Source organism: Martes martes (genome assembly GCF_963455335.1).
Source record: "Martes martes genome assembly, chromosome: X".
NCBI lineage: Eukaryota > Metazoa > Chordata > Mammalia > Carnivora > Mustelidae > Martes > Martes martes.
In genome coordinates this window covers 90,738,495-90,751,812 of record NC_137897.1, presented here as the reverse complement: position 1 = coordinate 90,751,812, position 13,318 = coordinate 90,738,495, and the positions used below count along the sequence as shown (strand labels likewise).

General features: G+C 42.4%; 1 pseudogene across 1 annotated transcript; it reads right to left on the bottom strand.

The window, feature by feature from the left end:
* Window positions 1–5,203: 5,203 nt before the first annotated feature.
* Window positions 5,204–7,251, bottom strand: LOC308337465 (importin subunit alpha-1-like; annotated as a pseudogene). The gene is made up of 2 exons: window positions 7,223–7,251; window positions 5,204–6,803 (listed from the first exon to the last, which is right to left on the bottom strand). The product of its transcript is annotated as an importin subunit alpha-1-like (transcript).
* Between the last annotated feature and the right edge of the window lie 6,067 nt (window positions 7,252–13,318).

Genomic DNA, 13,318 nt, shown 5'->3' with positions numbered 1-13,318 from the left:
AAAGTTAATTAACTCACCCTACAGCAGTGCTTCACAAAGTCTAGTCCATGGACCACCTTCATCAGCATCGCTTGGAGTGCTTATTTAAAATGTAGATTTTTGGGGTGCCTGGGTGGCTCAGTTGGTTAAGCTTCTGCCTTCAGCTTTGGTCATGGTCTTGGGGTCCTGGGATCAAGCCCCATATCGAGCCCTGCATCAGGCTCCCAGCTCAGCAGGGAGTCTGGTTCTCCCTCTCCCTCTGCCCTTCCTCCCCGACTTGTGCTCTCTCTCATTATCTCTCTTGCGAATCAATAAAATCTTTAGAAAAAGATTTTAAAAATGTAGGTTTTTGAGAACTACCTCTCAGAATTTTTTTCTTTCTTATTGTTTTCCTTTTTTTTTTTTTTTTTTGAGAGGGAGGGCAGGGAGGGGCAGAGAGAATCTTAAGCAGGCTCCGTGCCCAGCACAGAGCATGATGCAGAGCTCGAGCTCATGACTCCGAGACTGTGACCTGGGCCTAAACCAAGAGTCAGATGCTTAACTGAGTCACCCATGTACCCCTCTTAGAATTTCTGAGCATATAGGTACAAACCTTCATTTTTAACTAGCTCTTTGGTGATTCTTTTGCATAGTCATGTTTGGGAATCCCTGTTCCAGAGAGTGGAACAGGATATGTTGATAGGATCTCATGTCAAAGCTTTTAGCAAAGAACAGTCATGGAAACACATTTATTCAAGGGTTGTAGGCTTGTCCAACCACTATGAAATTTACCACAACTGGATGGTTGATCAGTCACAACAAGAACGTCAACCGTGTGTATGTAGCAACCATATTGAAGAAACGATTTGGCCATTATGAGATCTGGAGGAAAAGGAGAGAAAATAGCTGGATGTTAGTCAATTGTAGGTGCACCCTAAGTGTCGGGGGGTGGGAGGTGTGGGGAACAGAGGATAGAGAACAATGTTCTCTGGGGGCAATTTTATAGCCAGCGACAAGAGAGACCTAACTGAGCATATAGATTTGGGACTTGGTTTAATCCTGTAGAGGATGCTGGTGGTAAAGACCAGGGGTAGATCCCAACAGAGAGGAAGCAGTAGCACAGGAGAAGGGTGGGGGCCATGCATACAGCGAGTACACAGGTTGGGCCAAGGTTTCTGTTCAATCCACGTACATTGACAATATCGGTCTTTCTGCAAAGTGTAGTCTTTCTCCCTGCATTATCACATGTAGGTACTTGTCAGCACACAGATTTTTGAATCTCAACCCACAGGGCTAATTCGATCTGGCCATCTGGGATTGGGAGTTTAGGAATCTGCAGTGTGAGCATATTCAGGCTCTCCTGAGAGAAATGAAAGCTTAGCACTGCAGTCAAGGTAACTGCCACAAGGTGAAGGGTAGGACTCCCTTAGGATAGCAAAACCTAATTTGAGCATTGTATGAATTTTTTATGGCGTTGTGACAAGTTACCAGAAACATGTGGCTTAAACCATCATAAATCTATGTGTGTATGTATTTCTATACATTTATTGTCTTAAGCAGGCTCCACGCCCAGCGTGGAACCTGAGCTGGGGCTTAGTCTCATGACCCTGAGGTCATAACCTGAGCCGAAATCAAGAGTTGGATGCTGAACTGACTGAGCCACCCAGGTGCCCCTAAGAACTAGTCTTTTTTTTTTTTTTTAAGATTTTATTTATTTGACAGAGAGATCAGAAGTAGGCAGAGAGGCAGGCAGAGAGAGAGGGGGAAGCAGGCTCCCCGCCAAGCAGAGAGCCCAGTGTGGGGCTCGATCCCAGAACCCTGGGATCATGACCTGAGCCGAAGGCAGAGGCTTTAACCCACTGAGCCACCCAGGTGCCCCCTTAAGAACTAGTCTTAAAGAGAGGCAGTTCAGCACAAGTCTGCAAACTTAGACAAGCTACTTAACTTCTCTGTACCTATAGAATGGGGGATAATAATACAAATAGTGCCCTTGTTGTGAAGATTGGATGTGTTCAAATGTGTAAAGCTCTTAGAACAGTGTAAAAACACATAACACATAGTAGGGGCATGTGGGGGTCTCAGTCTGTTAAGTGTCTGCCTTTGGCTCAGGTCACGATCTCAAGGTCCTGGGTTCCAGCTCCATGTCGGGCTCCCTGCTCGGCGGGGAGTCTGCTTCTCCCTCTGCCCCTCCACTTCTGCTCTCTCACTTGTTCACTGTCTGTCTCAAATAAATAAATAAAATCTTAAAAAAAAATTAAAAGGTACAAACACATAGATGCTCTATCACTGTTAGTTATTTTTACTTTCTTCTAATAATCAGTCTCTCAACCTTACTTACTCTTCTGTTGTGCTGGAGTCCTGTGAACTTTCCATTGTAGTTCCCTAGCGCTGCCATGTGGTGTGCCCTCAGGTGGACCAAACTCCGGTGGGAGCTCAGCAGTTCTACCCCCAGACCTCCTATCTGAGGTTAGAAAGACCGGATCTTCCATCAGTTAACGTTTATGTGTTCTTTGCAAGTGGTCAGCAGCACAAGGACCTCTTCCTATAGAATCCCTGGTGATCTTCCTGCTTGCCTACTTATTTCGTAAACCCCTAATTCTGGCTTTGCAGCTATACTGGCCTCTTCTGGGTCTGGGACATCAGTTGCCTGCTTGATTCTGCTGAAAATAAAACATCTACTTCTTCTGATGACCATAGCTGCTAACCACACCCACCCCAGCAATCTAAGGCAAGTCTCAATTGCCAAGTTGCCTTTGAAGTTTTTACATTTCTGTTCTGTCTCTTTGATTTGCAAACCAGACAATAAATCTCAAATCAACTTAATCTCCACCCTCTCTCTCTGCTTAGTTCAAATTTCTGAGAGAGAAGTATCTTTGGCTACCGATCATGCAGTGGGATGGCTATTCTTGGGTTTGGAGTCTAAGTCTGTAGGTAGGTAGCAGTGCTGTTTATACAGACAAGGTGGGTGGCCTGAGAGGACAACCCCAAAGGTGTAAATAAATGACTAATACTTTTGCCCATCTGTAGGGCATGTACTCCCCTGTGGGCTCTTTCTTGTCATCTTTTGTGAAGCCCCTACCATCACTCGCCACTGGACTACCTCTACCACAAGACATAGCAATTGACTGACATGTCCATGCTCCCCTCCTGCTTAGAAAGAAGTAGTTCAGGGGTGTCTGGCTGCCTCACTCAGTGGAACACATGACTCTTGTTCTCGGGGTCATGCATTCCGAGCACCATGTTGGGTGGAGATATGACCTAAAATCTTTTTTTTTTTTTTGAGATTTTATTTATTTATTTGACAGGCAGAGATCACAAGTAGGCGGAGAGGCAGGCAGAGAGAGAGGAGGAAGCAGGCTCCCTGCTGAGCAGAGAGCCCGATGCGGGGCTCGATCCCAGGACCCTGAGATCACGACCTGAGCCGAAGGCAGAGGCTTAACCCACTGAGCCACCCAGTTGCCCCGACCTAAAATCTTAAAAAAAAAAAAAAAAAAAAAGGATAGAAAGTAGTAGCTAGTAACATCAACATTCCTTACCCTTATAGAATACAGATTATTAGAAGAAATCACGTACTAGGTTGCCACTTCATGAAAGAGTGGGGGGCAAACTAGAACATTCTAGAGAGTGGGTCAAGATACCTGGGTTATAATCCCAGCCTGAATCACACTTTTAGCTTCTATGCCGAGAGCCCGGTGGCTTCCATAAGGCTACCCTAATGTTTCCTTATTCTTCAAGACCAGCTGGGTTGCTATGGAAACTTCTATGTTGCCTATGCAACATAAATATTTGCTAAAACTACAGTCCTCAGCCAGCATTTGCTACAACACTAGCAAAACTGCTTGCAGCTGAGCAGTACTAGGAATCCCAGGACCAGGGCTCTAACCCTGAGGTATGTGTCACATTGGTTGAGCTAAAGGCATGCCAAAAGCTAACTTGGGGATAGCTTTCCCCCTCCCTTTGCTTGAATGTGCCTGTTGGCACTGCATCCGTCTTGGAGAATGACAACTGGCAGATTGCCTCCCCACGTCCCCCCCCCCCTTATTTTTCCTGTTTATTCTGCAATTGCCAAGAGAACTGTATAGGAAGATAGAACTCAAAATTAGATCCTAGAATAGATCTTTGAACTGAGGGATGAGAAGTCTGGAGCTCTGGTTCTCCATGGCATGTTTTCCACTTCTTTGCCTAGGTCTTGGGCGAAGGGGTTCTAAATTCCAGCAATCACGTTGAAAGTTTTGGCTGGCCTACTTATATCTAGGGCCCTTGGCTGAAACTTAGCTACTCTTCATAGGAAACAGAAGCCTGTGAGCCTCATGGTTAACTGCCAACCTGTTTATTAGTAGTAGTAGGGTTAGTATTTTACTATGACACATGCCACTTCTGACCTTGTTCAGCTTGTTCTGTTTGGTTGAGATCATGGTACCTTGTAGTGTGGTGAAGCCATTCTGCATGGAGACTAAAGAGGCAGAAGTAGACACGACCGTATACACTTAGTTCATGTTCAGCTTCAGTATACGATACAGGTTTCTAATTTCAGTTGACGCTCCTTAGATGCTGGAATTGTGACCGTCTTCTGCTTGTCAGTCATTTTGTAATGTATATGCGAGAGAAAGTTTCAACGGCCAAGAGTCCAAAAGTTTGAATTCCAAAGACTCCAGTTCTTTTCTTCTGCCCTTCATCTCTATTTTAATTGTCATACTAGAAGTTGTCTGTATCGGTTCTTTTTGGGGGGGGGGCATCACTGTATAAGTACATAACATGTGATATCCTTTTATTTTTAATTTAATTTTTAATTTTTATTTTTTTTAAAGATCTTATTTATTTATTTGACAGACAGAGATCACAAGTAGGCAGAGACACAGGCAGAGAGAGGGAAGCAGGCTCCCTGCTGAACAGATAGCCCGATGCGGGGCTCGATCCCAGGACCCTGGGATCATGACCTGAGCCGAAAGCAGAGGCTTTAACCCACTGAGCTACCCAGGCGCCCTAATTTAGTTTTTTAAAGAAAAAGAATTTAATATTTATTTACAGGACACTGTATAATAGGAGATTCCACATAGAAATAGGTAACCCACTAAGAGGAGGAGTTTCCTACAGTTTGTACAGTTTTGAACTGGTCAAGTAGAGTTTCGTTGTAAAAAGTGCTACCATAACAAAACACACCAAGAAGGAGTCCTTCCTAGAGAAACAGTAAGACAGACTTCTACCAGAGCACACCACAAATGACTTTCTGCCTCAGCTGTACAGTCTAGAAGTTAAAGGTCCCAGGAGTGCAGTCCTGAACTTGGAACATACAACCTTCAGAGGTAGTTTCTGGCACAACATTCTGATCTTCCTCTTCCTCTACAGGGAAATCCTTCTCCATCAAGTTTAGTGAAGCTTCCGTACACAGACTCATTTTCATGGTTTCGTAGAGCTGCAGTTTTGGCCAAACCTCCACATTCTTCAATCATTATACTAAGTTTCTCAGTTTCACCTAGTTTCTCAGCAGCCTGAAAGGTGTTGGAAATGGCATGCAGAATAACCAGAATAATTTTGAGATCTTTTGCAGTTAAGAGGTTCATCAGTGATTCTATTATGCCGCGTTGAATGAGGTATACAATCTGTTCAGCTGTCCTGTCACTTGTAGAGTTGGTCATGGCCCAGACAGCTTCCTTTTGGGTCTTAATGTCTGCCTTAGAGAGAAGACCAATGAGGAATGGGACCAATCTGTGATTCACAACTGGCTGGATCTGGTCCTGGTGACTAGCTGTGATGTTTGACATTGTCCAGGCAGCTTCCTTCTGAATATTAGTTTTGGGGTTTGTTAGCAGGCTGGGAAAGAAAGCAAGTGCTCCTGTGTCTAGTCCACCCTGACTCTGTTCATCTGTCCCAGTGACAATATTTCCTATGGTTCTAAGCGCAGGGTTCACAAAAGGCACTTCAGTAGCTCCTAGAAGCTTCATAAGCTGGGGCACAAGTCTGTTCGTCTGGACCACCAGTAAGGTAGGAAATGGCCCAGCAGATATCTGCCAATACTTCTGGATCATCATGATGCAGGAGATGAACTAATGTAGGAAGAGCATACCTGCTCAAACAGCATCTCACGGGGGGTGCAGGATTCTTGTTGTGACAAATGTTTGAAAGTGTCCAAGTAAGGTTACATAAGTAACCATATGCTAAAGATGACATGTCAGGAACTGTAAGGAGAGCCAATAGCGGGTCAACTGTACCGTACTTGACAACCAAGTCTCGAAAAACTGAACCTGCCATGTTTCCTAGAGCCCACACAGCTTTGTTCACTGACGTGGGCATGGGGAGATGCCAACAGAGAAGTGAATGCTGGGTTAGCACCTCCATCTACCGCAGCCTCGGTCTGTTCTGATGTCCCAGAAGCAATGTTAGTGAGAGCCCAAGCAGATTCAAACTGCATGGAACTACAATCAGTTCTGCCCAAGGACACAAATTTTGGAATCAAACCAGCCCAGATTACGTTGTCTACGGGGGGCTGTTTTTCCCTGGAAAGCAGTTTCCTAGCAGCTTGAGTAGCCTGAGGAGCTGGCTTTCCACATTGTTGCTATTTATGCCTTTGACAGTGTTATCAACAGACCATTCTACAGTGTCCTGGTTGTGGCAGATTTCCTGCAGCAGGGGAGGAAGCATCATCAGGAAACGAGCTTGCATTTCTCCTTTTCAGCATCTGGTCAACCGTCTTAGCTGTCCTCAGCTCCACGTAAACTTCTGTTCGGCGCCGCCTCATTTCTGCACTGTCTTTCCCCTTGTTCTTGAATCTGTTAAGGCGGGCAGCTGGTGAATTAGCATTCTCGCGGGTGGACGTGGTTATGAGACAAAGGGAGAAAGCTACGCGGCTGGCTCAGGCTTCCACAGGAGGCCTTCTGGGGCACACGGGCTGTGGGTCAGCTGCCCTCAAAACGTCCACCACGGATCACCCCAAAGACGGTGTCTGTCATATCCCTTTAAATCCCCTAAATAACGCAACACTCTAAGGTGGGGAGAGGTATTATCATTCATGCCATTTTATAAATGAGGGCCCCGAGACTTAGGGAAGTCAAGACAACTCTTTAGGATTAGACAACTAAGTTGTAGAACTATAGTGCAAATCCAGATTTGTCTTATTCCAGTACCCTGATTATTAATGACTGTCCTATTTGCTATTACATTATACCGCCTGAATATTTGGAGCTTATAGGAACAACGAGGGGAGGCATAACAGAGAAGAATAATCATGGCAGTATGTGGACGGTATAAGCAAAATGGTGGTCAGTACCGGGGAAATCGCGGGTGATTTGGAATCATCGTTAGCACATGTGGCAAGACTTGTTAAACATTTTGAGTTGCCAGTTTTCACGTATTTTAATAATATGTGGTTCCTATTGATAATCAGGAGGAAGTCAACTTTGAGTCACAGGAGGAAGGAGGGTCTGGTATGTTCTGACTCTGAAGCTTGAAGCTTGGTCTTTACATCACAGTTGTTTTTCTCTGTTAACAACTTTACTGAGGTGTAGTAGTTTACATACCAAAGCCTTGTCCATTTTAAACTTACAGTTCAGTGTTGTTTTTTTTGTTGTTGTTGTTAACTTAGAGGGTTGTACAACTATTTTCACAGTCTAATTTTCAATTTTCATCTCTCCCCCAAAAGAGACCCTATATCCATTAACAATAATTCCTAATTCACCCATTCCCCAGCACAAGGGAACTTCTAATTTTTTTTTTTCCTCTCTATGGATTTGTCCATTCTGGACATTTCCTGTAAATGGGATTGTATGGTAAGTGGTCTTCTCTGACTGGCTTCATCTGCTTATAAGGTTTCTGAGGTTTACCCATGTTGTAGCTTGAATCAGTACTTCTTACACAGAGTATCTGCACAGCATTGAAAGACAAAAGCATAAATGACTCGTGGAAATCTTTTCCTCCACTCAAAAGGGAAAAACGTTTTGTTTTTTTTTTTTAAGATTTTATTTATTTGACAAGAGCAAGGGAGCAGAAGCAGAGGGAGGGGCAGAGGGAGAGGAGAAATGCTGGGCACCCGACATGGGGCTTGGTCCCAGGTCCCTGGGATCGTGACCTGAGCTGAAGGCAGACGCTTAACCGACTGAGCCACCCAGGCGCCCCAGGGAAACCATTTTACAAAACTAAAAGCGGTGTTGTAGAGGACACTAAAGACAGGATTTAAGACAAGTGAGAAATGAAAGGGTTATAAGAAAATAAATGAACCTTTGCTTGTGAAACTGGAACTGATGAACTCAATAAAGAGAACAGTTGAAGTGTCTTCTTTAAGAGGTTGCAGGAACTAGAAGTACCGGGACAAAGCTATAATGCTGTGCAGAAGATAATAAACTACTTCTTAAAAATTAATGCAGAGTTTTAGAGGCGACACCATACCTGCTCGAGGGAAGATTATGAAGAGGAAGAACAGATTGCTTAAGCTCTTCGTCTTTGGAGGCATCCCACTGAAAATCTTTCTGAGTTAGTTGGATTATTCATGATAGTAGCGAATACACCAAAAATTCCCTCAGGTTCTATAAAAGCAGAAAAGAGGGAGGTTATAGAATCATACTTGGGGAGATAAAAACTCAGTGTGTGTGTGGGTTGGTGATGAATGGGTGAAGTTGATCAAAAGGTATAAACTTCTGGGACTCCTGGGTGGCTCAGTGGGTTAAGCGACCGATCCTTGATTTCCACTCAGGTCATGTTCTCAGGGTCAAGTGATCGAGCCTCGCATTGGGCTTCATGCTCCATGTAGAGTCTGTTTAATCCTCTTGTTCTGCTCGTGTTCCCATTTGTTCTCTCAAATAGATGAATAAAATCTTTTTTTTTTAAGGCATAGGGGTGCCTGGGTGGCTCAGTGGGTTAAGCCTCTGCCTTCGGCTCAGGTCATGATCCCAGGGTCCTGGGATCGAGCCCAGCATCCGGCTCTCTGCTCTGCGGGGAGCCTGCTTCCCCCTCCCCCCTCTGCCTGCTTCTGTGCCTGCTTGTGATCTCTCTCTCTCTCTCTCTCTGTCAAATAAATAAATATAAATAAAATCTTTTAAAAAAGGTATAAATTTCTAGGTATAATAAATAAGTCCTAGGAATGTGATGTACAACATAGCGACTATAGTTAATACTGTATTGTATATTGGAAAATTGCTAAGAGACTAGATCTTAAAAGTTCTCACTACAGGGAAAAAATTCTAGCTATGTGTAGTCATGGATGCCTTAGACTTGTGATCACTGTGAGATGTGGAGAAATATTGAATCATGTACGACTGAAACTGGTATGTTATATTTAAATTATATCCTAATAGAAAACATATATATATAAGAAGAAAAACGTGTTACTCTAGGTAAACGAGAGATGCTGGAGGAATACTGGCATAAAGAACAAAGTAGGCTAGATAAAAAAGAGGACTGAGCTATGTCTATGAAGGGAAACTGGAAAATCTGAGAGTATTGAGCTAATAAGAAATGAATCCTGAATGTCTATGTGGAAATGTTATTGCTTTATTTGGTGGTGGGAAAAGATGATAAATATGTATAATATGTAAATAGCTTTGCTAATTAAAAAACCTACAAGGACCAAACAAGATAATGACTGGGAAAACAGTTTGAAAAGTAGAAAGCGCTATGCAAATGCAGTTGCTGTTGTCATTAAGGTTTGCACTTTAGTCTTCACATCATTCTCTCTGCGGCAAGCCATTCGCAGATGCTGCCTTAGTTCACGTTCTTGTCTTCCTGGGCAAAAAGGCATTGTGTTCTGCGACCTTCGGAATTTGGAGTTTTCCTGGGGTCACTGGCTTCCCTGTTGGGATTTCAGTGGCTTATCCTACTTGTCTCAGCGTTCCCAATTTGCTAGATTCCCGTCTGGATGCAGTCATACTGGGCTCACTGTGCCTGGGCTCTCAATGTCCCCGCCGCTGAAGGTTTGTGACCTGTAGTGTGGATTGGTACGTGCAAGGGGTCATGTGCATCGTGCCATTTCGTGTGCTGTTGACCTAACTCTTGGCCGTCCTTTGCTCCTTGTTTTTGTTAGTGGCGCCATCCTTGCCTCACTCATCCAGGCTCACAAACATTCGAAGTTTTCCCCCTCGTCCCCCCAGCCCCCCATCACTTAAAATATTTCTGGAGCAGCTATTGTGTGTGAAGATGGGAAGATGTGCGGTGCTGAAGATGGGAAGGTTACAACTCACCATCCAGGCGGTCACAGTCAAATGTGAAATAAGGATGCCTACCTGAGTAATAATAATAGAAAGTTCAATACATGTTATAATGAAGTTGTCAGAAGAGGATAAACAGGCTCCTGGGTGGCTCAGTGGGTTAAGCGTCAGACTGTTGATTCTAGCTCAGATCATGATCTCAGGGTCATGGGGTGGAGCCCGTCTGGGGCTCCGTGCTCACGAGGACATCTTGTTGAAATTCTCTCCCTCCCCTCCACCCACCCTATTCCCCCGACCCCTGCCTGCTTGCATGCGTGCATGCTCTCTCAAATAAATTAAGACTTTCAAAAAAGAACAGACAGAATTTTGGCAGTGAAAATGAAAAAAGTTTCACAGAGAAAGGCATATTTGAGCTGCATGTTTTCCCCCCATTTTAAGGGGTACATTTCATACAGGAAGAGTCACCCTCTTTAGTGTACAATAAATTACTACATAAATCCCACTTGATCCTTCATAACCAAACCTTCCCCAGACCCCGAGCCCAACAACCACTCATCTGTTAGCTGTCTATGGTTTTGCCTTTTCCAGAACATCATAAAAAAGGAACCATACATTGTATAGCATTTCTGTACTGGCTGTCATGCATTTGTGAGATTGGTCCATGTCGTTGACTGTATCAGTAGTTCATTCCTTTTTATTGCCATGTAACACTCTGTTTTATGGATGTATCACATCCATCCATCCATCCATCCATCCACAAGTTCAAGACATTTAGGTTGTTTCCACTTCAGGGTATACAGGTTTTCTGTGACAACACAATGTTTAATTTCACTTTGGTAAAATTTTAGGAGTAGGTTTGTTGGGGTGTATGGTAAGCTTTATGTTTAACCTTGTAAGACACTACCAAAGTGTCTTCCAAAAAGTGGCAGTGCCTAAGATTAACATATGAATGTTACTCAGTAATATTGGTTCTTTTTTTAAAAAAATTGTAGTATTCTAAGTAGTGTGTAGTCATATCTTATTGTGGTTTTAATTTTAATCTGCTTATTGTTAAATATGAAGACCTTTTCATATCTTTATTTGCCATTTGTATATCTTTTGTGGGATTTCTATGAAAATATTTTGCCCGTTTTTAATTACTTTGTTATTATTGAGTTTTTCTATTTATATATTTTTAATTGAGATATGATTCGAATCCCATAAAACTCACTGTTTTCAAGTAAACAAAAGCTGGGTTTTAGTACATTCATAAAATTATGCAGCCCTCACCACTATCTAATTTTGTTACCCCAAAGAGAGATCCAGTAGTCATTAACAGTCTTCATTTCTTCTTCCCCCAGCCCCTGGCAACAACGAATGAATTTGCATACTCTGGATAGTTTGCATAAATTCAATTGTATAATATATAGCCCTTTGTGTCTGGCTTCTTTCACTCAGTATTTATTTATTTATTTATATTTATTCAAGGACTATCCATTGTAGCAGGAACCTCATTCCTTTTATTGTATATCCATTCATTGTATGGATATACCACATTTGCTGATCCATTCATCAGTTGACGAATCTTTGGGTTGTTTTCATCTCTTGGTTTTTATGAATAATCCTGCTATCAACTTTCATGTAAAGTGTACTGAATACATATGTTTTCAACTCTTTTGGATGTATACCTAGAACTGGAATTGCTGGATCATATGGTAACATATATTTTATATATGTTGGATACAACTCATTTATGAGACATATTGTTCACATGTTTTTTCTGAGTCTTATGCTTTCTTTTCTATTTTTTAAAAAATATTTATTTGAGAGAGACTATGGGGAGGGGAGGTGTGGAGGGAGAGGGAGAGAGAAACTTAGACAGACTCTGTGCTAAGTGCAGAGCCTGATGTGGGGCTCAATCCCACAACCTGGAGATCAAACCAAGAGTCAGACGATTAACCAACTGTGCTACCCAGGATCCCCTCTTTTTGTTATTTTTTTTTTAAAGATTTTATTTATTTATTTGACAGAGAGAGAGATCACAAGTAGGCAGAGAGGCAGGCAGAGAGAGAGAGGAGGGGGAAGCAGGCTGCCTGCTGAGCAGAGAGCGTGATGCGGGGCTTGATCCCAGGACCTCAGCTGCGATCATGACCTGAGCTGAAGGCAGAGGCTTAACCCACTGAGCCACTGAGGCGCTCTTCTCTTTGTTATCTTAATAGTGGTTTTGGAGTTCTTAATTTGACATTTTTTTCACTGATCACATTTTGTCATGTTATGTGAAAAAATCTATCACTAAGCCAAGGTTACATAGATGAAGTTTCCATCTAGATCTTTTATAGTTTTAGGTTTAACATTTAAGTCTATGATTCAGTTTTTGTTAATTTTTGTGTATAATAGATGGATCAAGTTCATTTCTTTGCATATGGATATCCAAATATACACAGACCTTTGTTTTTATTCTTTGTCTTAATCAAATGGTTGTACTTGTGTGGGTCCATTTCTGGACTCTATTCTGTGCCATCAATCTGTAGGTCTGTCCTTTTGTTAATACCACGCTCTATGATTCCTGTAGCTACATAGTAAGCTTTAAGATCAAGTAGGCTCATTCCAAATTTGTTCTTCTTCAGAATTGTTTTGACTGTACTAGTTCCTTTCCCTTTCCATATGAATGTTTTTAAAGCCAACTTGTCTACTTGTACAAAAAATTCCTGATTGGATTTTGATTGTAATTGCATTGAACTTGTAGATTAGTTTGGAGAGATTTGACCTTCAAACAGTATTGAGCTTCCCAATCCATCAATGTTGCATGTCTTGCCATTTATTTAGGTCTTCTCTGACATTTGCCAATAATGTTTTGCAGGGTTCCCCCCCACCCACTGCATACACATCTTACACCTATTTTCCTAGATTAATTTAGACTAGTATTTTGTTTTTTTGATGCTACTGTAAATTGCATATTACATTTCAATTTCCAGTTTTTCATTGCTAGTATAGTTTATTTTTACATGTTAACCTTGTATCCTGAGACCTTGCTAAACTCACTTGTTTTATTAGCTCTTTTGTATTCTTCTTGAGGCTTTCTTCATAGAAAATCGTGCCATCTGTAGATAAGGTTTTATTTCTCACTTTTGATTATGTGCATTTTAGGTATTTTTTTTTTAGCCTTCTGCCTTTTGCCTTTTGCAGTGGCTAGTTCCTCCGGAAAATATGTTGACTAGGAGTGGTAAGAGTGAACCTGCTTGCTGCTT